The sequence below is a fragment of the Bombus vosnesenskii genome, unplaced genomic scaffold, assembly GCF_011952255.1.
Source record: "Bombus vosnesenskii isolate JDL3184/JDL3185 unplaced genomic scaffold, Bvos_JDL3184-5_v1.1 scf7180000015060, whole genome shotgun sequence".
Lineage (NCBI taxonomy): Eukaryota > Metazoa > Arthropoda > Insecta > Hymenoptera > Apidae > Bombus > Bombus vosnesenskii.
This window is the reverse complement of record NW_022883801.1, coordinates 410,404-436,778: the sequence shown is the minus strand read 5'-3', so window position 1 is coordinate 436,778 and position 26,375 is coordinate 410,404. Positions and strand designations below refer to the sequence as shown.

The window sequence follows — 26,375 nt, the reverse complement described above, 5'->3', positions numbered from 1 at the left end:
GAGTCCATAGTGGACCTCACATCCCGCCGTGTTTCCGGTTGGGAGGTGTCCCCGGAGAAGACGCTCTCGAACCACGTCTACATCTTGATGGAGGTGGCGGTTAGCAGCACGATGGGTGACCGTTCGTTGGGTGCGCGCGTGCCCATCGGCCCACTGGGAAGGAGAAGAAGATTCCTGCCATGGGCGGTGATCCGCCGCGAGGAGGACTTCATAGCAGCGGCCGCTATAGCCGTCGCTTGTTTGGAAGAATCCCCGACCGATGAGAACGCGGAAGCGGGAGCGACACGCACGCGATCTGCGATTCGTATATGCCGCGGCCCGGAGCCCCGCACCGCGCCGGCGCGATGTACTGGTGCTCCGAGGAGATGGCTCGGAGGAGGGCACTCGGCGCCAGTACACCAGATCCCGCCGTAGGCGGCGGGTGGACGAAGCCACGGTGGCTCGTCCGAACGATGACTACCGCGTGGCGCAGAGGCCCCTGCAACGAACCATCAAGGAGGCGAAGAGGCGGGCCTGGGACGAGCTTCTGGCCAGTCTCGGCTCCGATCCCTGGGGGCGCGCCCTTACAAGATGGTGTCGAACAAACTTCGTCCATGGGCGCCTCCCGTAACGGAGAGTATGGACCCTCAATTCCTGGAGGAGGTCGTCGGCACCCTGTTTCCGGGAGCGGCGAACGAGGAAGATGGCTGCTTTGCCGAAGAGGAAGAGCAGGAACCTCAAACGTCGGAAGAAGCACCACGTGTCACCGCTGGAAGTGGGAGCCCGGAATCGAGGGTCACCGAGAAAAAACTGGCCGGGGCCGTAGGGAGGATCGGAGCTCCTGGTCCCGACGGAGTCCCGAAGGACGTCTTGGCCCCGAGACTAATGCGTCTGTTCGACGGATGCCTGTCTCGAAGTGAATTCCGCGCTTCGTGGAAGGAGGGGCAGATAGTCCTGCTGCCGAAGTCAAGGCGCTCTCCGGCCTCGCCTTCCGCCTTCCGGCCGGTATGCCTTTTGGACGAGGCTAGCAAGCTGCTGAAGAGCGTGGTGGCTGCCCGCCTGGAGTCGCATTTGACCCGGAGTGTTCCCGGACCGCACGACGGCCAGTTCGGCTTTCTGAAAGGGCGGTCTACGGCCGACGCTGTCGCCCGTGTCCGCTCCCTTGTCGAGGGGGCCGAGCGGCGTGGTTAGGTGGCGTTGACCATGTCACTGGACGTGGTCAACGCCTTCAACAGCATCCCGTGGGACAGGATATCCGGGGCCCTCCAATTTCATCGGATACCCTCGTACTTACGGGGTGTGGTCCGGGCGTTCCTCCGAGACTGGCGTATCGTCTACACCGTCGGGGGCGGAGGGATGACTGGGATGGCTGTACACCGCGGAGTCCCGCAGGGTTCGGTGTTGATCCCGTTGCTGTGGAACATCGCGTACGAGGCTTCGAACGCCGATGCCTCCGAACTTGGCACTGGCATGTTACGCCGATGACATGTTGGTGCTTGTCTGAAGCACGGCATGGGGTGGAACCGTCCGCCTGGCGGAACTGGCGGTGACCTGTGTGGTCGCCGTGATCAAGAGATTGGGACTGAGGATATCCCCCAAGAAGTCCGAGGCAATGTGGTTTTGCTCCAGGGCCGATCATGGGACGCCTTCAGTGGGTTATCGCCTGAGGTTGGAGGGGACTGAGATCGGAGTCGGAACCAGCATGAAGTATCTGGGCCTGACCCTCGACAGCCACTGGACCTTCGGCCCTCACTTCGAGCGCCTGGCACCGTCTGTCGAGCCGACGGCGAACGCCTTAGAACGTTTGCTGCCTCGGCTGGGCGGGCCCGACGTCGGTGTGCGCCGGCTGTACGCCGACCAAGGATCGAGGCTCCTCTACGGAGCTCCGATCTGGGCAGAGGACCTGATGACCAACCGTCGCAGTCTCCTAGCGGTCAGGAGGCTGCACAGGATAGTGGCCATCAGGGTCCCGCATGGGCTTCCGCACCATTTCGACGGCAACAGCGGTGGTGCTCGCCGGGTTTCCCCCGTTCGAATTGCAGGCCCTGAGGTGTCGTGAGATTTATCTCCACACTCGGGGTCTGTCGGGCGAGGTTGGCCCGGTGGGCGCCGACGTTAGGGTTCAGGCTCGGCGGGCTTTATTCGAGAGATGGCGCGCCAGCCTCGACACGAGAGTGGGTGCGCCGGGGCTAAGGGTCCTCGGGGCCGTCCTTCCAAACTGGGACGTTTGGTTGGACGGCAGCGGGCCTTCCCTGACTTATAGGGTGACGCAGGTGCTCACCGGACACGGTTGCTTCGGTGAGTATCTGCACCGAATCGGGAAAGAGGCGACCACGTGTTGCCACCACTGCCATGCAGGCGTGGATTCATCACAGCACACGCTAGAATACTGCCCGACGTGGGCGTGGCCGCACCGCGACCTCATCGTGGAAATCGGGTCCTTCTATGAACAGGTAATTCTTCGGAAAGAGGCCGCGGAGAGAGTGAGGGTGCGGTACTCTCACCCCGAAAGGATTGACCGGCGAGAGCGCGGGTGAGGTCGTGGACACGTTTCGGTGAGACGCTCTAGGTCCGCCGCGCCCCCCTGTGGGGTTCAAACTTAAGCGCTGGCAGATCAGCGCCTCGGGGCCGCAAAGCATTCCGGTAGGGAATCCGGACTGTCTGGCACGGTGGCTCCGTTGACGAGACGCGGTGTGACGTGATCGCACATCGCTCCATTAGCAGACGTACTGTGCACGGAGAGACGCCCGGTGTGTCGTTCACATCGATTCCCGGGCCCCTCTCGATCGCAGCCGGGACGGTCATCGTGGAGGTTTTAGTCGGTTGGAGTCCGGCACTACCACGCCGCTTTTCCCCAGAAGCAGGCTGGTGTCCGTGCGGATTTCCTCCACGTTAATAATAATAATAAAAAAAAAAGATTTATTTGATAAATGATTTCCAGGATCTTCGTCGATATACATTTGCATGCGTCTCAGCACTCTCTTCGTCTCACCATCTTCCATATCACACTGCTAACAGAACAGTTACATTCATCTGTTTTTCGAGACGCCGCGCACACACATACTTCCGCACCCATATTCACATATGTGTGTCACTACTACGCGGCCAATCTAGTCTAGCATACAAAATTATACATATCTCAGTAATCAGTACAATGTAAAAGTTATTAATACAAACTACGTAATTAAGAAAATATCTTTTGCTTTCCTTACGAAATATTATAACGCATACTAGATTTCAGATATTTTATATATTTGTAACTTTAGGTTTTCCACGAACGCACAAATATCCCCAATCTGATAATAACTCCAGTGAAAATTAGATCAAATAAATGCTGCGTAATTCAAAGGAAGCCACGTAATAAAACTTTATTTCGGGAATTTTATTTAAAATAAAAATAAAAATAAGTCACTATTTTCTACTTGTTACGTCGGGTAATACTCTACCTAAACCAGGCCATACACCGCGGGCCAGACAGGATCCAGATGTCCGCTCATCCTTGCTGCGTATCCTCAATATTCTTAAGGACCCGTCATAAATCCCAGTAATTACTAGCTAAGGTCCTTCAAACCCAACAAACATCTGTTTTCCGAATCATTTCTAAAGACCATTGTCTACTACGGCTTGACAAGGGAAAGTTAGTTTTTCTCACATACGATGCTTCCTACTAGCAACTTTCTATCGAGGGCGGCTAAGACCCTTCCTAGTACACCAACCTTCGTTTAATCAATTAACAACGAAGCCTATTTCCCTCACTCTCTTAGCCAAAATCGCCACCAACAAATCCGATGGTCCCGTGCGCTAGACACACCCATCCTTAGCTTTCCTCCGCCACAGCATCGTCACCGATTGGCACTGATTTTCCATCCTTCGAACAGTCAATATCCTTTGACCGGGAATACACCCACTCATCTTATACATACGCACCAGCGTAACTATCTTCTTTACAAGTTGTTAGAATAAACGGTGATTTATAACTTACCATACAGTGTTACATTCATTGAACCACCTCTGTTATCTTAACCGAAACAGGGGAACGACTATTTCGCGGCGTCGATTAACCGAATCGTAGCGAGAATTTACACCTCTCGCTGACGCGTTTTCCTAGCGACCGCGTCTCTCCGCGAACGGTCGTAACACTACTAATTTATTGCTTTTATTTTAAAATTATGTCCTTTGACCCTCTAATCCTTTGAGATTTGAGTCCGCACATCACACGAGCAGTCCGAGATGTTTGTGAGCGATCCAGATATCGGAGTAATATGTTCTAATATAACGAATAACCACATTAAATGTCTAGAAACAAATACATTTTTAGTTGGTTACATTTTGCGTTTAACGTAAAAGTACTTTACAGGAATTTTATCATGTGTATCAATGTATTTGTTTATACATTGGAAATAGTTTAAGAATATGAATATGCCTTTGATCATGTTTGATTGAGGGAAAACTGAAAAAAGTAACGAAACCTTTGATTTAAGAAAACTACAGATAAAATTAAATTGCAATAGAACAGTCTGTATACTTCCAAACAATACATACATACTACCGTGTAATCAGCAATTGCTGAAAATTTAAACAATTACAAACAGTTTCTGAAGAGGACACTTTTCTCTTATAATTACAGAGATAAAGATTTCTAAATTTATATTTTTAAACATTTTATTTTAAAGAAATATTCCAAATTTTATTTCAAAATTTACTTTTAAACAACAGGAAGATTGAAATATTTTACGGTTGAATAATAGAATATTTGCATACGTGATTGAATAACTGAACACTTGAATATTTGAATACATTTCACAAATAATCAATATTTTTATATTTTTTATTTTTTATTTATATTTTATATTTTATATTTTTATCTTTTTATATTTCAATACTATATAATCGGCTTCGAACTGCGATATAAAAAATCTTTTTCTTCATATAAGATAAAAGGTCAAAAACGCATTAAATTGTTTACTGTTTATTTTTGACTTCACAATGTTGTGGCTGATGTCAATGCGAATTCAATGACTCCCTACTTAAAAATACGAGAAGAGTAACTTGAAATTTTTTTTTTATATAAAAGAACTATTTCCATTAAAGATCACTCATAACGGAAGACCAATATAATGAACAAACTTTGCTATCGTTATTGACGAAACTAAATTAACAAACTTTAAAAGCGAACGTACAATTAGGTTAGTGATTCTTATACTTTTACACAGACATACATATCTGAAAAACGAAGAACGCTTGTAGTCTTCTCTGAGCACTTCTTTTGACTGACTAGTAGCAAGCACGATTTCTACGTTTATAGAGATTGTCGTTTCGTCGACTATCGCACGAACACAGACAGAAAACTGCTTTCCTGCCGATATGATCCGGCGACGCGGAAAACAAGCTAGCGGATAAAGCGGCTCCGCAAACAGAGGCATGTTTAGATACACGCGAACAAGTTCCTCATTCAATTTGACTTCGCCAACCTCGGGACCTTTGCGAACGTCCGATTCAATTAACCGTTACAACCGCCGTCAACCAGCTACGAAACCGGCTAAACAACGCGAGAATCGTGTGACAAACACTATTTTAACCGTCATTGTCATTGAATCCTACTTCTATACACATACAATTGCTTTATAACGATGATTATAATTTGTTACTTTTATGTGAGGAGAAATGTTGAAGCTTATTCTATCGCAAAGAAGAATTTTAATATATCACAAGGAAAAAGAATTTTGATTTATTCCATTGATCGTATTGGATAATTGAACTTTCGGACGCTCGCGGGTAAACGCGATCTCGAAGAAGCGCGCCAACGGGAGTCGTAAATTCCCGTTACGATTTGACTAATCGACGCCACGAATTGTTCGATCCCTTATTTCTTTTGGAATAATAGGGGTGGTTGTTAGAATTTAATCTTGGGATTAAGATTAATAATCTGTGGAAAACGCAATGTTTGTGTTTGAAATAATATAATGTGATATTTATTAAACAATTGTTACACGAATTATAAATGTGCGTTCTGGAATGTAGACAGTTGGCTAGTTATTCACAGACTAACTGGCTTAGTGACCCATGGCCCTTGAAAAGGTTTAGAGCCCCACTCTCTATGCAGTAATGAGTGTGACCTGTGTGGGTGTCTGTGTGGCGTCACATGTGGCACAGAACCTTCTAGTAGCTTCTCGACGTGCCCATCTAGAATGTTCCATCCATATCCTCACGTTTCTTCCGGCGTTTTTTGAAAAAGCATGCACGTGCTAACTGCCGTGGTGCATCTCACGAACACACGCTAGTGGGGATGGCGCTGGGCAACGAACGGAAGAATCCGTACGATCAATCACCTTATCTGCATGCGATTGATATCGTTGTATTCCAACAGTGGTTGAGTGAATATAATGCTGCTATTAACAGGTTATTATATATTTTGAATGATCCAACAACTTCAATGTGATATAAGGTTGCGTATGTGAAATGACAACTACGAATGAGTACGATCTGAGACTCCTTTCGTGTTGGCGACTATAATGATGTATCTTCTGTCGATTGACTGTCTTCGACTTGTAGATTTTGCTGACTTGACCTCTGACTCTTGCTCTTCCTTGAACTGTGTTTTGACTCGACTGACTGATGAGATTTGACTGTTGCTTGAATGTTACTGTGGAACAAGTCTAGAGATGAAGCATAGAGATGTAGTGACTGCTCTGTAGGTATGAGAATAAGTCTAGAGATGAAGTGACTGCTCTGTTGTCGAGAGACCAAGTTGACTGTTCTGTCGTCGTGAGAACTAGTATAGAGCACAAGTTGACTTTCCTAGTGTAGTAGAAGAAGTCAAGTTCATTCTTGTGTCCTTACGGAAGAAAGCTCGGAGTGGGTGTCTTTGTTGTATGAAGAAAGCGGATTCGTTGCTCACACTTTTCGTTAGGAAAGTGAGGGTAACGATCCGCGATGCCCATTGGTTGTGACCAACGTTAGGAATAAAGATAGGAGGAAGAAGCCTCCTACCAATGTGGCTCGTGTGCGACATTGTTTATGGGGAAAACCAGCTTTTCCGTTAGATAACCATCCGCTTTCTCCGTAATTTGTAAGAATGTGTAATAAACCTAAGAACTGTTTTAAGTACCAGCTATAAACCGAAAATACTTGCAGGATTAAAGGTTCCTGCAAGCTAATAAGATTCAGTTTATGGTGGGGCCTTAGGTTTATTGAGGGTCTGTCTAATGGTGCTTGGGCCTTGACGGTCAGACAATGAAGGACGTCGCACGAACCATTTCACGCGACGTAACAATAATAAAAATGATAACTAAAAATTGCAAATATGTATGTACCTGATGAAAGCCATTTCAAGCCATTAGAAATAATAAAGACTTTTTCAAAGAACAATACGAAAATAGCACAAAATGGAAGAAACAATAGACAATAAGCACAGCATCTGCTAATAAAGTGGAAAGTTTTCAACAATAAATGATTGCAAGTCTGACTGTTCATTAAATTAATCTTGTTACTGAAAGGCGAAATCTTTTGCTTGAAATTTTGGAGAAAGGAGAATATTTTTTGATTTTGAAGATTTTGATTAAGTATTAAACTTGCAATACTAACAAAATAATTGAATTCCCGATTCTTTATTAAATTGAAATATAAAATTCTTTGCTAGCAGAAATATGAAATCTAAAGGCTGTGTTTCCCACCATGTTCATGAAGTTAGATGATGAAAACAAATTTTTCATCATTTTTGTGTGAGTGTTAAATAATTCAAAGGATTAGCAGTGAAGTTAAGCGACAAGATCATAGATATCGATCCTGCCACGCGACTTGCACGCAGTAGAACGTGGCATACCATCGATAGAAATGCTAGTTCTTACTTTCTAATAAATTACAACATTGATAGTAAATCTAATAATAGTAATACGAATAATTTTTCAACAACAAAATAATAATAAGCAATTGGTACAACTATAAATGATAGAAAAAAAATAATATAGTAAAGAAACTAAATTCTGTAAAAATGTTGCATCACCGTATATAAATAATAGTTACATTTCTTCAAAATTATTTGTACACAGTATTTAAAAAATAAGAATAATAAGCAAAAACTACCATAGCGTGATTCTACATCTCTGAATCGGCGAAGATTTGTAAAAAAAAAAAACAGTTCGTACAAAAACAATCTTGACGTTGAAATTCCAGGTCAATATTCTTTTATTACAGCGTATTTTACTCGTCATAAGAATAAGAAGTCTTAGAGGAACCATGGATCGCAACTTAAGAAAAAATGTTAAAATTTCAGTAACTTTCGAACTCACTTTATTTATAGTGTACTTGTATTCTACAGTCAGATGCAGAGAAAATATTATCTATTGTCCCTCATAGATACCACAGATTTACTATTATATGTCGGAGAGGGAAGGACAGCGGGACTTTCCGTCGGGAATGCTGGGAAAAACCTTCCATCACCATAGTCAAGATTTTAATGTTTAAGCCATAAAAATAAGGAAAACAACTTTTAATGTTCCAACCTGGCGTTACGACGATGGGTTCAGGTTTAAGGTGACATAACGGGTCACCAGACGTAGCCACGGTCCACGGGATGACCAGTATCAGCGTGACTTACTCGGCAATTCGCTCAACGACTCACTAACTAAAAACTCCCTGAATCCAGATGAACCTACCCTTATATACTCCTGTCCCCGCTTCTCGGGTCAATCCTTGTTTTTAAGGAGAGTCATAAAATCATTCCGTACCTCTGTCAGGTACGCGGCCCTCCCGTGGCCCTCACGGAAAGTCCCGCTGTCCTTCCCTCTCCGACATATATATTCTGTATTTTTCTTTCTTCTTTTCCCTTTTTTCTTTTTTTTCTTTCCCGCTATTTAGACAAACCCGAACTCGTATTTTTTACATTTCAACCAAATTTCTCCCCAAGATTACGTATTGACTTTATATGATAAAAACCATATTCAAACGAATGTTTTATTTGTTCAACTGATATAATCCGTTCACTCGAACCATAAACAATTTTTTTCCTCAAAGGAAAAAATCCACTAGCGTCTAACCTCATGAACGAGAGGCCGCATTTGAACAGCAAGTCCGTACCCTATCTACAGTGATTCAAATATTTCGTTTAAAAAATGGCAAACCGGTCGACTATAGTGACATGGAACACTATCATGTATGAAACAGATGGTGTGATGCCGTGGTATAACTTCACGTAGTTTATTTCGGTTAGGAGAGGTGAGCGTAAAAATTGCAAATATGTTGCACTTGTTATCGATGTAGGTAAATATATGAGGCCAATAATGTGATTTCTAATAATTTCTGCCCATACGTCGATGCTGAACCGTTTTTAATTAAATTTTTCGAGGGAGGGGGGCGATAATTGGCCTGGTCTTCTTTACGCCAATTAATGCGGAGTTGACCTGCATTCACATGTCGCGATATTAATCCTTGATCACCAAATTATTAATATATTTAGCTGCTGAAAATAACATATCAGCCGCATTATCACGGTACCTTTTCTGCTTGTGAAGATCTTCCATTATTCTTGAATTCTGATATATTTCACGAGCTAATCTATCATTTTCTGCTGCTTCGTTAATATCACGCTATTTTTTCATTAAATGTAAATATAAATGTAAATGTATGACAAATAAATTCAATTAAAAAATTATTGAAACATTAAAATTTTTTCCCAGAGGACGGTTGAATTGCGAACCATAGTTCCTTTGAGATTTTTTATCCTTATGATGTATAAAATATACGCTACAATAAAAAAAAAGACTGACCTTGAATTTCAACGTCAAGGTTATTTTTGAACGGACTGTTTTTTACAAATTTCTACCGATCCAGAGGTATAGAATCATGCTATGATAGTCTTTACACTTATTTGTTATGCAGCCTGTATAATATTCGTTCGAATCTATCGATATCGTATTTTTGAATGTGACACATGGATAGAGTTTCTTACTGTAATTGGCGATAATGAATTATAACAAGGTTGAGACCGTGAGGAAGTATTGACAATAGTTCGGGTTGTAAAAGTGTGTGTTTGAGAAGAGGCCGGAATGATTTATGCATGAGCATTTTGAATTATAGATGTGAAAGTATTTGGATTAAAAAGGATCGGCGAAAAGTATGTTCTTGGTGTTTGTGCGCGCGATTGTTATGAAGTATATAATAACTGAGAAAATGTAGCTATTTTGGCTGATAAGTAGAGCGCTGATAAAAATACATATTTTTAAAATACACATTCATATTTTTATGAGTATAATTAAAAGGATAGTACTTATACTAGTACTAGTAGAAAATTGATTTATTGATTACATATTGTAAAAAATATTAGATTTTGGATATTTTATGTATTTTTGCATCTTCAAATTTCTCATAAATGCATAAAAATCCGCAATCTCTGATGAGTGTATAATAACGAATCATAATGAGTGTATGGTACTTTTCATTGAATAAACGTACGGTTGGTAGTAGAAAATAAAAAAATAGGTGTCTTCATCTATTGTTGTTGCTATTGGTGTATGTTGATTTATGTTGATAGGTATATTCATAAAATTTATCAAATATTCTTCAACCGTTTCTTTACGGCAGTGTTTTGTAAATGGTTTATTTCAACTGTTTGTATTTGGACTGTGTATTATGTGTATTTGAAATGTTGCGTATATTGTGTTTGTACGGAATGTCGCGTGTTGTAACAGAATTTTATCCTTTTTGTTGTATTGATTCCAAATTTTATTCTTGCAAGTTATTGTAAGAGTCAATTAAAATTTATAGGTCGTAATGAAAATGAAATTTGTGTGACATATATTATTTACCTACATTGGTTGATTATCCCGATTTCTCTCTTCATATACTTCTCATAAACGAATCTTTAATATTTTTCCATTTAAATTTTATTTATTCAGTTCAAGTTAAAGGTATTATTTTTTTGCGCATATTTAGGTAGTGAATATTATTTCAGGTCTACATTACAACTACAAAATGGGACAATTGCTAAAATTGTAAAAACAGTTTGTAGAGCTATTTGGTTTTACTTTAAATAGAATGTTTTACTGTATTTTCCAAATAGAAATAGTTAGAAATATCAGAGGGTTACTAAAATATATCAGTTTCTCAAACTGTCTAGAAGCCATAGTTGGCACATGAGAGTAATAAAATCCAAAATATCTGGATCATTATATTATAATTAAGAAAGATCTTTCTCTGTCATATCAGTTGAGGTAGTGAATTCAAATTATATTATTCAAAAAATATTATTATTCAAATATATAACTATCAGATTCTTTTCCGGCAGCTACAATATCTACATACCTCTTATAAAAACAGCTACATAGATTTTATAAAAAAAATTATGCATCAATGATCTAACGATGTCAAGAAATCAGACAGTTCCCAAAATGAAATCTATTTGTGCTTATTGGCGACGAAGCTTTTATTCTTTCGCACAAAGTAGCTATTACACTACTAAACTATTACATTCATAAAATACGTATTTTACATTATCGGCGTTTCGTAGAGTGTGCATTTGGTAGTCTATGGAATAAAGTGACAGTTTCAAATAAACCGTTCAATGTAAAAGTATCTTCCGCTGTAGATATTATAAAATGTTGCTGCATTCTTTATAATATTTTTTTTGTAATAGATAGGATTAAACTAGATACGACCGAAAGATCTCCTAACTACAAATGTATTATAATATGAAACTGAAAATTTAACTGCATCGAGACAAGGAGGTTTAAACGTAAATCGAATGAGAAATCATTTTGCTGCATATTTTTTTTGTGATAATGGAAAAGTGTCCTAGCAAGATCAATCTATCATAGTGTTGACGTATCCAATTATTTTGTATAATTATGATTGAATAAAAGATACATATAGAACATGCAATTGTATTCGTCTATATTACAGTATAATATAAAAATTATGTTTTTTACAAAAACATTAGAGTGTTCGGAAATACTGATTTTTTTTTATTTATTTGTTGAAATTACAATCAATTCTCGCGTTGAGAATTTTCAGTAATTTTTCTGGCGTGGCGCAGTGACATGGCTGTTTATTTACAATAAGTTAATACTTATTATAGATAGGTATAATTTATAAGTATTATAAATAAGTGCATATGCTTAATTTGGATAATTAAATGAATCTAACGCTTAGGTCTAGCGGGTAGTGCCTCTTCAGCCTGCGAATCTGGTCCGTCGTATCGAGTAGTCCAGTGATTAGGGGGTTTCGGTGTTTGTTGATTCTTTTGCTGTATCTGTCGCTATATTTTGCTATTTCCTCTTTGACGGTGGGTATCTTGAGGTCGCGATGTATTGTTTCATTGGTTACATACCAAGGTGCGTCAATTAGGGATCTTAGCGTTTTCGATTGAAAGCGTTGGAGTATTTCAATGTTGGAGTTACTTGCTGTTCCCCATAGTTGGATTCCGTAGGTCCAGACAGGTTTTATTACGGTCTTGTAGAGGGTAATTTTATTCTGTATATTTAGTTTGGAGCGTCGGCCCGTGAGCCAATAGAGTTTTTTTAGTTTGTCCTTTAGTTGCTTCCTTTTATCTGAGATGTGTGTCTTCCACGTTAGTATCCTGTCCAGGGTCATGCCCAGGTATCGGACTGTGTCTCTGCTAGGAACTGTTGCATTATTGATGGTGACCTTGGGGCAGGTTTGTTTTCGGAGCGTGAAGGTTACATGTGAGGATTTCTTTTCGTTGACTTTGAAGCCCCATTTGTGAAACCACTTTTCCATGGAGTCGAGACTTCGCTGGAGAGTGGATGAGGCTATTACCGGGTCTGCGTGGGAAGCTAATAGCGCTGTGTCGTCTGCAAATGTCGCTATTGTTATATCGTTTGATATAGGTAGGTCGGCAGTGTAGATGGAGTACAGTAGGGGTCCGAGGACACTACCTTGGGGTATGCCGGCTTCTATTGGGAATGTTGCGGAAGTGGCGTCTGGGTATTTAACCATGAATTGCCTATTGGTGAGGTAAGATTTTAGGATGGAGTAGTAGGGGTGGGGTAGGATCTTTTTAAGTTTGTATAGTAGCCCTTCATGTCATACTTTATCGAATGCCTGTTGGATGTCTAGGAAAACCGCTGAGCAATATTTTTTCTTTTCGAGTGTTTGGCTGATCGTATGAGTTAGGCGGTGGATTTGCTCTACTGTAGAATGATGTTTTCGGAAGCCGAATTGGTGATCTGGGAGTGTTTTCAAGTTCTCTAGGATTGGAAGGAGTCGGTTCGTGAGCATGTTCTCGAATAGTTTGGACAGGGTAGGTAAAAGACTGATTGGGCGATAGGAGCAGGTTTCGTATATCGGTTTACCGGATTTAGGGATGAGGGTAATCAATGAGATTTTCCAAGCCTTAGGATAGTGTTCCAGGCGAAGGATAGCATTAAAAATCGATGTGATGAGTGCTATCCCTTTTGTGGAAAGTTCCTTGATTGCTCTATTGCCTATTAGGTCGTGTCCTGTTGCTTTCTTGGGGTTTAGGCGACTGATTGTTTCTATAGTCTCTGCAGAGGAGAAGGGTTCGATAGGAGGGGACATTTGGAAGGGGGTGTGCAGGTATTCAGTAACGTCCGCGGCGGCTTGGGGGGAATGGGGTTTGAATACTTTTGACAAGTGTTTTGCAAACAGGTCGGCTTTTTCTATAGGGCTTCGCGCCCATCCACCTTGCGGACGGCGGATAGGTGGGATTATTTGTGGGGGGCGTGTGAGTTTCCTGGAGGCCTTCCATAGTGAGTAGTTGGCGTCGGCTGTGGGGGATAAGCTGGCGAGGTATTTATGGAAACAGTCGTTTTTATAGTTTCTTAAGGTTCTGGATAGCTTTCTAGTTGCGTTGTTAAGTTTGCGTTTGTCCTCCGGTGTTCTATGGGTCTGCCATACTCTTCTTAGTCTTCGTTTTTCTGCTATTTTTTTTAGTATGTAATGGGGATATTCTTGTTTGCTGTTAGGTGGCTTTGTCGGTGCGGAGAGGCGGATTGCGTTTATTATGCTCGTGTTTAAGTATTCCGTGGCTGCTTCGATATCTTCCTTTGTTTTTAGTGGGGTGAAGGCTGAGGTTGAGTGTGTAAAGACTTCTCTGAAGAGCTGCCAGTTGGTGTGTTGGTTGTGAATGGTGCCATTAGGTGTATTCTCGATGATTGTTGAACTGACTGTTGCTATCACGGGAGAATGATCAGAGGAGAGATCAGCCGAGGAGTTGATCTGGACGTGTCTTGATGGGATATTTTTAGTTATGAAGAAGTCGAGAAGGTCGGGTATTTTGTTGGTGTCAGTGGGCCAGTATGTGGGTTCGTATGTGGTGAGGTAGTTGAGGTTGTTGTTTATTATGCTGTTTAAGAGGTTTTTGCCTCTTGCTGTAACCAGTCTGCTGCCCCATTGGACGTGCTTGGCGTTATAGTCTCCTCCAACTATGAATCTATTGCCCAGGGTGTCCAGGAAGTTATCAAAGTCTTCTTTGGCGATGGAGTGTCTGGGAGGGCAGTATACTGCTGAGGTGGTGATTGAGCCATGACAGTCTTCTATTGCTACGTTTGTTGCTTGGAGGTAGTCTTTCTGGAATGATGGAAGTTCGTAGTGCTTAATACTTGCTTTGATTATTATTCCGGTGCCACCGTGGGCCTTTCCGCTGGGGTGTTGGGTATGGTAGAATTTGTAACCATTTATTTTCAGGTAGCTCTTGTCGGTGAAGTGGGTTTCCGATACGAGCATTACGTCGATTTGCTGGTGTTTTAAGAAGAGTTCTAGTTCAAGTTTGTGTTGCGCTAGACCGTTGGCGTTCCAGAGTGCTATGCGCCTTGGTTTTATTTTGAGTCGGGGCGTGCTAATTTTTCCACGATGAGTGTTAGTAGCGATAGCAAGTGATTTATTTGCTCCGATTGTTTCTCTATTAGCTTTTCAAGCCTTGAGGAGTTGTCTGTGTTTGGTGGGTTGGGGTCACTGTTTTGGGGAAGGTTCCTTTGGCTGTTCGGGTTATTTTGGATGCCTTGTACTGCTTGGGCATAGGAGGTTGAGGTGGAGATGAATTTGGTAGGACTGGGTGTTTGGTTGGTTGAGGGGGTTGGGGTAGTCGTGAATTTCGGCGGGCTGGGTGTTTGGTTGGATACCTCTTTTGCTCTGAGCTTAGGGTACCTGTTCGTGTATAGTGTTTTATATGCTGGGCAGCCTTTGTAGTTGGCAGGGTGGTCCCCTTGGCAGTGGATGCATTTCGCTGGGGTTTCCGGTGATTTGGCGCACTGGTCAGTGGAGTGAGAGCCTGCGCATTTAACGCAGCGGAAAGTATGGTTGCAGTATTTCTGCGTATGACCGTACCTTTGGCACCTTTTGCACTGCACTATTTCTTTTTTCACGAGCGGTGATTCGATCTTTACTATCGCGTTCATTAGGCGACTGATGTTGTATATTTCCTTATTGTTCGGTTTTTGTTTAATGTCTAGGAAGAATAAGGATAACGGGTCTTTCGAGACTCTATGCCTTATATTACTTACGTTGATGACTTCGTGGCCGAGTTTTGAGAGTTCGTATTTTAGTTCGTCTATGTCTGCTGAGTGGTGTATGTTTCGTAGGACCACCCGGAAAGGCCTTTCCTGTTTGAGTTGGTAGGTGTGGAAGTTGGCGTTCAGGGTCCTGAGTGTCTTGGTGAGTTTTCTGTAAGCTTCTGGGTTCGTCGGTAGTATTTTCACCTTGTTGTTGCTTATCTTAAGGTTATATTCCTCCTTGCTGGTATCTCTCTCTAGGGACTTGATCATTGTCTGTATGTCAATGACGTCGTCCACAAATATTGGTGGGGGAGGGGGATTCTCTGTGAGTGTTGGTTTGGTGGCGGTTCTACGATTTCCATGGCGTCGTTTGAGGATTCCAATACGGCGAACCTGTTGTGTGTGTTTATTTACGTTGCTGTTTCTATTTTCCTTTTCTTTGTAGTGTTAGCGTCGTTAGTGCAGAGAGTTCTGCTACACTTCTGCCACGGGGGGGGGGGGTAGCACGGGGTAGCTGCGAGTCTGCTCCGGAGAGCCTGGTCGCGGTTGCTGGGCCATCATCGAGCTAGTTAATTCGGAATGAACAACTAGTCGTGAGGCTGTGAGGCTAGTATTCGGGTTGGGGTTAGGTGCGTGGGATTTTCTTCTCCCTAGAGGGTAAGGGACACTTAGCTGTGTTCTCTTTCGACGGTTGGGCGACACGTGTTGTTTTCGAACTACGCTGGGCACTAGAGACACGTCTGCAAGCTTCGGCATTCCACAGCGAACACTTTAGGTAACTAAATCTTAATGTTTACAACGGCCCTCGGGCTGAGCTGAACATGTACTGTGGAGACGCGTCGGCATCTGGTAACCATCATATCCGAAGAATAGGGTCTGCGTGTGGCGAGCCACGGAACAGAAACCGTTGGAATGTTTACTGTCGCGTGCCGCTACAAATATTTCTTTTAAGGAGAGTTATAGAATTACTCCATACCTTTGTTAGACAAAGCGATCATCCCGTGACCGCGGCTACGTTCGGCGACTGATTGTCGCCTCGAGCCCAAGCTCATTATCACAAATCTCAAACAAATACAATTGGGTAGAATGACAACAATTGTTTAATTATGGCTATGGTAGACTTTAGATTACAATTTTACGGATTTTCCCGAAGTTCCAAAGGGAAGACTCCGGTGTCCTTTCATCTCCGACACATACATAATATATATAACTATACACCACGGCCGTATCCCACGCGTATATGATCGGCTTTTTAATTACTGTTTTTCGTTAATGGGCTAAATAAGGCGTGCCTATCTGGCTTAATAACTAAAGATAAAATAAGCGAACTTATCAATATTGCTTATCGTTTGAATGATATTACTATTTGTCTGTAATCAAACAAAAATAGTTAATCACATTTAGAAGGAGCAAAAACTTATAAAAAGCTTTTAATGCTAGAGCATATATCCACGCTCACATTATGACAAACGCTGAAAAACAAAATAGAAAAATACGAAACAAAATAAATGATTAAATTAAAATAAAATTATAAAGCAACATATATAGTAAAGGAAGGGTGTTGGGGAGTTCCATGTGTATACGATCATGTTTCATACGCAACTTAAACGCAGTGATTGAAGTGCTTACTGCTTGGCAGACTAATTGAGAAACTTTTGCCTTATACTAAAAGTCTTACTTCCACGACAAGAGTTGCCAGATCTGTATGTAATAACGTCTATACGACCTGCCTCAGATACAGATTCATTATAATTTTTAAGTTATCGCGTTTATGACATTAACGTTTTTAAGTAAATCATATACATATGTTTGAGAAAAATGAAAATATTTTATTTCACATAATGTAAATAAAGAATTAAGACAAACTAACTTAGTTGGACGTTGTATTGATAATTAACATGTCGCGTATTTCGATAGAATACACGGTACGTGAAAAAATTCACATAAGTTCATAGCGATTCTTACTGCAAACTGCGTATCGTCAACAAAGAGCGTTTGCGTATCAAGAGCTCCGCTCTCAAAGAATCAACTATTAGACAAACCACTAGAAAACCTCCTTACAACCAAAAAATTAAATTCTTCGCGATATAAGAAGCAAGGGAAAAAAATAACGAAAGCGCGGCGTCCACAGGACTTTTCTCATGGAGAATACCCAACTACGATTACACAAAATTTAATTGGATGTTTCAGTTTAAATTTAATTGGAAAGCTTATTGTTAAACGATATGGTACAAGAGGTAGGAGTTAGACGAATAACAAAGTTTCCTAGTTAACGAATGCTAATTTTAAAGGAATATTCAAACACTCGCGCACGCCTTGTAAAGTATTCCAGCATCCTCTCGACTCTTTTAACGACGCGAATTTAATGAACCGGCCCGTTTCGAAGCGCCACTTACGACCGAGAAAACGGGAAGTTTAAATGTTAATGCGACTCCGTCGTGAAGGCACTCGTAAAACGATGATAGGCAAACGAAGAATGCATGATTTCGGAAGAAGAAGATGTCGAAGTGGTTATCACTTCTAAAAAAAGGAAAAACTCTACATGATCTGTTTAGTCTTCTCGTAGTTTTTTTTTTTTTTTGCAATAAATTAATTTGAATGGAAAAGAGAAAGGCGGCTGACAAATGTACTTGTAAAGACATTGACAAATTAATTTTCAGATATTTACGACAAGAGTTAGAAAAATATTAAGAGATAATTTGTAAATTTGAGAAATTTGTAGGGATGTAGAGTTTTAGGGAGAGTGTTGAAGTGGTTACCACTTCTAAGAAAACTCTACATCTGGTCTTTTTAGTTCTCTCAAGCACTGAAGCCATCGACAACGCGTAGACAAAAGACTGCGACGAAGTCAGACCATAAACAGTAGACAGGCGACGTTAGCTTTGGGGTTTTCAGTTATTGGGTAACACAGCTAGCGTGCGGATGTAGACCAGCTCAAATTTTTCTGTAAAATATAATAATTCTTTTGTGTAATTTTGTTTATTTAAACTATAAACCGACATAAAGCAGGTGGGTACAGTGAAATTTCCAATTAAAACTACTTTTATTAGTAAAGGTCTCGTTAATCTAAATATGTAAATACTGATGTAACGATAACAAAACTAACATATGTAATTTGTGTGTGTGTGTGTGTGTGCGTGTGTGTATCATAATATAATACAATGTAATGTAATATAATGTAATGTAGTGGAATATGATATAATATCAAAGATTGCATCTCTATTATCGTGTTTCGTGTATCGTGTAGAATAAGTTCCGTAATATTTTTAGGAATTTTTAGTATTTCCACACGTTTACTTTTTGATGTCATGCCTTGTGTCACTTATTATCATTAATAAAAGAGGTTGCAATAGATTATAAATTAATACATAAGATATTAATTTTTATTAGAACTGTGGCGGATCGGTAACAACAGGACGCCGACAGGTCGAGGCATCAACGCGGCGCAACACCTCCCGGGCGATCCGCGGGTACCAACCGCCAACACCAGAGGGCTACGACGACAACGAGTCTGTCTATCTCGCTAGCGGTCGAATATACGGGCGCACGATACGAATACCGCACCTAGTGAGACTCCCTCTACGTCTAAGGTAGGGACTACCGGGCATAGCCTTACTGCCGAGTCCACCGGTAGTCCCAGGACGAAACGTGAATTCTCTTTTCACCTGGAAGCAACTACACTTCCTACATATATTTTCTGCCTTACAATTTATCCACGAGTTTTCTCTGTTTACACATCGAATAATCTCAAAAGAAGAAAAATACGACGATAAGGGAAAAGAAGAAGAAGTAAGAATCTGCTAATAATTGTGCTTTCCATCTATCACGTTCTTTTCGCCATCGTATTTTGAAAATTCATTCTTGTAGTCCTCCGGAAACTGATTCAGCATTCAAAAAGAATAAAAGAAGATCATATAAATGTATAATAAGATTTGGATAAGGAATGAAAGATATGTACAATGGCTCACGAAAGTACCCGAACAAATTTTAAAATAAAATAACTTATTTTTTAGATTGGGGCAAACAGTTAGAGTTTCTTTGTGAAGCTAAAAAAATTTCAAGAAAATTGCAATTGGTCAAAATTGTGGGAATGATAGTAAAAGTCTTTCTTTACAGCTCTTTTATCTAAGCCTCTAATAAAAATTTAAAACATACGTTTTGTAGATTTACGTCAATTATATACATACTGACATCAGAATTGGTTAACGAGTGCTAATTGCGCTGCAAACTGTTAAAAATAATGAAAACGACTTTCGATCTAGAACTACAATACTAAATCTAAAGATTTGATCGATGTCTGTCACTTCCTTCTATATCAGCTGATTTCGATTTATTTCAGGTCGTAAATTGGTTTTTATAATTTATAACATTAAACAATAATTGTCCTCATTGAGATTTTTAATTTCATGAAATATTTATTTAATGAAAGTAATGAACTATTTAGTGGAGCTTTGGTAAATTGTACCAAATGAACTGTTCCTTTTTAATAATTGCCTTACCCGATAGTCCTATTTAAGAAAATCGTGCTTATTTGTTGTGCATACACACCAATGTATTCAATTGCATATAGGTTCAAATAAATACAGTGCCCTAGTACATTCAAAAAGATGTTTGAATTAGAGTAAAATGAATATTAAAAGCAAAAGAAGTATTGTATTGTACATATATATTCTTTAAATATTGATGATTATAATTATTCTTCTAAGGACAACTAGAAACAACTAGAAAAAGCTTTAATCAACGAAACGTTATTAGTATCTGCCTAAAAAATCTGTATCTATATAAAGAGTTTTTAAGGTCACAACGAGCTGTATAACTGTAACAACTTAAAAAAAAAAAAAAAACACTGAGAAAGATTTTTAATATAAAACAACAGATTTAACTGAAGAGAATCGAGATATTGGTACCTAACATTCAAAGTGACGTTATACGTAGTTTCTTGTTTTAAAGAATATCATTTTCTTTTCTACAAACAAATAAAGTTTTTAATTTCTAAGTTTCTTTTCCAAATATTTGATTATGTAGTATGGAAATATTTTTAATACCAAGTATTATTTGTTTTGTTTACGAATTAATCGAATTTTTAATTCTTTAAGTAATATTAACGAACCTTTAAACAATAAAAGTATAAATTTCAAGAGAAGCACTGGAAAAATTTAAATCTTTATCGCCTTAAATATAAGAAAGTCTCATTCTAAATTCCAGATTAAAAAAACTAAATGAAAATCTCAGTGAGAGAAAATAAATTTTGGAAGTTTTATATTTAGTCTTAAAATTTTCAATTTTAGTTATCGTCTCTAATAACCATATTTACATACATATATGGAGTTCATGCGACGTTAAGACATAATAAAATAAAAGGAGCGAAGTTTCCGATGAAGAACACAGGTTAGAATTACAGCTTACTTAGAATCTTACTATTAATGTTTACGAACCAACCGACGTAATATAGACTCAACAGGTACGGAACGAGAATAGAATAACACTTTCGAAAAGTTTTCGCTCATTATGGATGCACTTTCCGCAAGGGAAAGATTCAACGCGACTAGAAACCACGAAGATCTCGTATTCTACGAGAATCTTTGGGGAACAAGCGAATAACCGTGGAACGATGTTTCAAACTAGCTCGGGAAATGGAAGGAGAGATTTGTTTGGCTTCAGGGTTCTTACCACGAGAAACAAATATTTGAACAAGATCGTTGAAGGAAAGGTATACAATTTTTAGATCGTTGGCGCGTTAGCAATTTGTAGGCGGTATAAAAAGTTTTTGATTTAAGAAGAGAGATAAAAATAATAATACTTTATTAAATGCAACATTCTATAGATATGTCCGATTAGTTTCAACACCTTTTAAAAAGTGGCCTATTTTATGACTTTATAGTCTACGTTATGGTTCCATAATGTTGCATTGTTAATGTAGCTGTAAGATTCTACGTGAAATATTTTCCTGTCTAAAACATATATTTACTGTAGCGTTATAATATAAATAATAATCTGAATAATAAGTGCCTATATGACTTTTCGAATTTTTAAACTTCCAAATTTCCAAATTTTTTAGTTTTTACAATTTCAAAATTTCAAATCCTTTAATTGTACAATTACTAAGCGTCTACATTTTTTATTTTTCAAATTGCCAAATTTGTATATTATCTAGTTTTGAACATGTAATAATTACATGTAACAATAACACTGCAATATTATGAGCGCCATTGACTCACACTAAATTATACGTATTAGCACTTTTTCTCTTGGTATTCTTCACTTTCTCCATACAATCTTCAACCTCTAATTACGCTATATATTCTCTCTTCAAGAACTAACTAAACCTCTACTTCACAAATAACGATGATATCTCCACAAATAGAAAATGCTAGGCTCCTAGAATTTCAACTAGAATTTCAAAATCTTCTCAAAGAATTTTTGAAAGCAATTTACAACGAAGTGCGAAAACCTGCATGCGAAGACCAACAATTTCGCAACAACTATCAGCGGTAGTTGAAAGCCTAGCTGGCCCATATTAATGCAATCGATCTTCTCCTCGAAACCAAACCCACGCCCACTGGCACCACTGTACACGTACATACACGTGTTTGTGCGTGTATATGACGCAAGGGTAGCACAGTGTTTTGTCCATAAGACCGTAAACAATAGCGGTAACCAGGTCAAGATAGCGGACATATGCATACAGGCGAAATTAGTGTACAGGCAATATGGGACGTGGAAGACGAACAAGAAACGATCCGAATGTAATTAGAATTAATTTATGACTGGCTGCGTTGTAATCGAAAACTGGTTCAACTATTTAATTAATGGTAGGCTAAAATAATATCGACTCAACACGGTAATTTCTGTCCTCAAACGATTGAGACTCGATACAAACTCTAGACTGTAGACACATTCACCCTTCGTATCGCTTTGTGGCTCCACGAAATCCAGTTAACAGCGATGTTGTTTGAAGTAATTTGATACGATGTTGAAGGAAAATTTCTGAGGAAATGATTACGATTCCAAATTTCATTTTCACAATTTCTGTAGTCGTATTATAGGGCTACTAAATGATATGAAACTTAATATACTTGGACTTAATTAATTAGTGTATGAATGCTATAATAAATGTATTGATGAACAAATATATTTTGTAGCCACACTATCTGTGGTTGCACATGTCTATAGACTAAAAACTACCAATCTCGTGATGAGATTAGTTAAATAAGTTGAAATACGAAATAGCATTTAATTATTAGTAATGCACGTAATAATTAGTACTGCACGTCGATTGGATAATTTTTACGAATCCAAACTACCAATCAGTGTATCTTGTATCGGTCACCTCCTCCCTTCCTCTGTCATTATCTATGGAAGGGAGTAGAACGGTTTCTCGTAGTAAAGGTACGCGGCAGATAATTTTTTTGGCGACGATACGACGGATAGATCTTCCAAGATTTTACCTTTCGATTCCTACATCATTACAAACTGACTCTTCGGAATTTCTAGTTTATGATGTTAGATATTTGAGCTTAAATGTAATTTATACTCTTTCCTTATTAATTTGTAGATATTTTAGTTTATCGATTTTTTATCCAAATTTCACTTCCTATGTAGACGTATGATATCACAAAGCACACAGAGTGATTATTGTACTTAAGAGACACAAGTTTGGAGTATTAAGTGTTAGTTTTGTATCCCTTTACTATCCCCGTTTAATTTAATTTCCACTCCTTTCTTTCTTTCCAACTCTTTACTTTCCGCTTAATTTTCCAACATGTCATACGTTGTTCAGAGTTTGAAATACGAGACACGAAAATCTAAAAGTTCTACTAACAATACTACTTAAACAATACTAATTTTCGTCGACAGTATGAAACCAGATATACGAAACAAAGAAGAGTCTATACTCAGAAGAAAAATGAAAACCTAACAATTTTGTTACTTATTAATTTATCTGAGAATCTCAGAAAAAAGTAGTACAAATAATAAAAGTAAGAGAATATTATGGGTAAAATTAAGCTTCGATTGTTCTGCTAAAAATATCCATGCTTTGATTTAAGTGTACTTTTAAAAATAGATTCGTTTTAGATAAAAACACAATTTAGTAGGATTTTCAAGGATTTAAAATTCCTTTGATATTTTTTTGCTTTTCCTAGAAATACGTGCAACGTTGCGATAATATTTTTCTTGGTGTATATCACGGTACATGATTTTTAATTACGCGTTGTTTATATTGTTCGCGATTACTCAATACAGACGTTTTTAAAAGTATTTTCAAAACGTTGGGTCGCAAATATTTATTTTCTCTTGCCATAGATTAAGTGACTATCAAGAAACAATCGAATAGCTTAGAGAAATACAATTAATCCAAGTGAAAAATGGTACGCAAAACATAAGAAACAGATAATATATGTCAAAATAATAGGCAGTTTGGGTTAGGTTCGAGGAATATGGAATAATATTCTAACTTTCGAGTCACCAAAAATCGTTCTCTTAAAAATTTCTTATATTTACGGAGAATTTATTTTTAAAATTCCAGTCAATTCGAAACACGGATGTTTTCGGAAATAATGTATAAGTTTCAATAAAAAAAATCTATATTTAACATTAAGCTATACACGTACATTATCACCCATAAATACATACGTGGACGCTTCGGTCGATTTATTTGAGTAATATACAAATATTACTAAGATATATAAATTAATGGCAAACTAATTATGCAAGAGCGAAGATATTTACTAGCACAATTATGATTATGACAGAATTTGACAAGTAACCGCGGTAATGAGATACTCGGGATGTGAATGGCAAGATCTTAGACTCAATAACGAATCCACGGTCAACGGGATGTCGAATGCGATTTCTTCCACAGTCTAAGTCGAACTCAACTTACTGATCCACGATTCGGGTGTGACTCAACGTACTTGTCCACAGTACAAGTAGAACTTACTGAATCTCAGTCCAAGTGGAACTGCCTTTATATACTCCTCTCCGTACCTCTCTGTACCCCTCTGGTCAATCTTTGTTTTTAAGGAGAACTATTTAATTACTCCATACCTCTCTTAGGTACACGTCCCATCCGTGGCCGTGGCTACGTTCAGCGACCCGTTATGTCACTTCGAGCCCAAGCTCACTGTCATAAATCTCGGGCACCCATACTCGGATTAAATCATAAACAACTATTCCTCAGTTTTATTATTTAAGTAGAGCTATAATAAAAAATCTGGACTAAAGTATTGGGGACATTCCCCAACATTCCAAAAGAAAGGTCCCGATGTCCTTTCATCTCCGACATATATATAAACTTCCAAAAGTAAACATTCATCTGGAAAATATAAATTAAAAAGGGTATATCATAATATACATATGATAACACAATTTAAGAAGTGTTATTGTCACGTCTCGCGCTCCACACGAGCCGTAACGTCAACGCCGTTAACTTGCGAATAGCACGAGCACAACTCTAGGCGAATGGAATTAAAAAAACAGAAAACTTAAAGGAAATAAAAGACACAACGCGTATAAATACTTTAATATCGCAATAAATCAATAAATAAATACACAACATACAACATTATAAACAAAAGAAAAATTTAGAAATAAAAGAGAAAGCATTAAAAAGAACAGCAAGGTATGAAGAGAAGGCCTTAGAATCAAAAAAAGGAACTAGTAAAGGAGTGTATAAAGGAAAGAGAGAGAAACTGGGGAAATGGCCAAGAAGGGAAAAGAACAAGAAAGAGAAAGAAGGGACTAGAAGAGGTGAGAAATGGAGGGACGCAGATAGAAGCAAGAGAAGAGCAAGAAAGGATGACAGCAGACCAAATTATAGAAGAAAGAAGAAAGAGAGAAGCAGAAGAGAGGGGAAAAACGATAAAGGAATCCAGATGTAACATACATTACAGAGATATCGTCAAAGACGAATTACCAAAGTACTTAGAAGGGAGGATGAAGTGGAAGAACAAAAGAATATTAGCAAGATTCAGATGTGGAAACGAGACCAAAGCAAAGGAATACTGGAAAGAAGAGGGGGGAAAAAGATGCAGACTATGCAGAAGGAAAGAAGAAGACCTGAGACATGTAATAGAAGAATGTGAAATAACGGGAGGACCAAAGGACATAGAAAAAGCACTAAATGAGACTGGAGAAGGTCTAACAGAACTAAAAGCAATAATAGAGAGGAGAAAGGCAATACAAGACGGAGAGAAACGACAGGAAGGATGCACAGCAAGGAGGCTAAAGACCAAAGTTGCAATAGTTTTCAGTCATTAGTTGCTAATTTGTAGTTTCTAGTTTTAGTTTTTAGAGGTAGAATAAGTAAGGTAGTGCAATAGAATAGAGTGTAAAAGAGGGGAGGTAGACATATAAGAAGAGAAATAGACATAAGGGATGTAAAATCGAAAAGTTCTGTCCAAAGCCGAAAGGCACGGACCAAGCAAATAATAATAATAACAATAATAATACACACATTAATAATAATAATAATAATAATAATAATAATAATAATAATCAATGGAATAATGGAATGGAATGGAATGGAATAATGGAATGGAATAATGGAATGGAATGGAATGGAATGGAATAATGGAATGGAATGGAATGGGAATAATGGAATGGAATGGAATGGAATGGAATGGAATGGAATGGAATAATGGAATGGAATAATGGAATGGAATGGAATAATGGAATAATGGAATGGAATGGAATGGAATGGAATGGAATGGAATGGAATAATGGAATGGAATGGAATGGAATGGAATAATGGAATGGAATGGAATGGAATGGAATGGAATAATGGAATGGAATGGAATGGAATGGAATGGAATGGAATGGAATAATGGAATAATGGAATGGAATGGAATGGAATGGAATGGAATGGAATGGAATGGAATGGAATGGAATGGAATGGAATGGAATGGAATGGAATGGAATGGAATGGAA

The 26,375-nt window shown here is 39.1% G+C and overlaps 1 pseudogene; it reads left to right on the top strand.

Annotated features, from left to right (window-relative positions):
• Positions 1 to 570: 570 nt before the first annotated feature.
• LOC117240898 lies at positions 571 to 25,674 on the top strand (annotated as a pseudogene).
• The last annotated feature ends 701 nt before the right edge of the window (positions 25,675 to 26,375 follow it).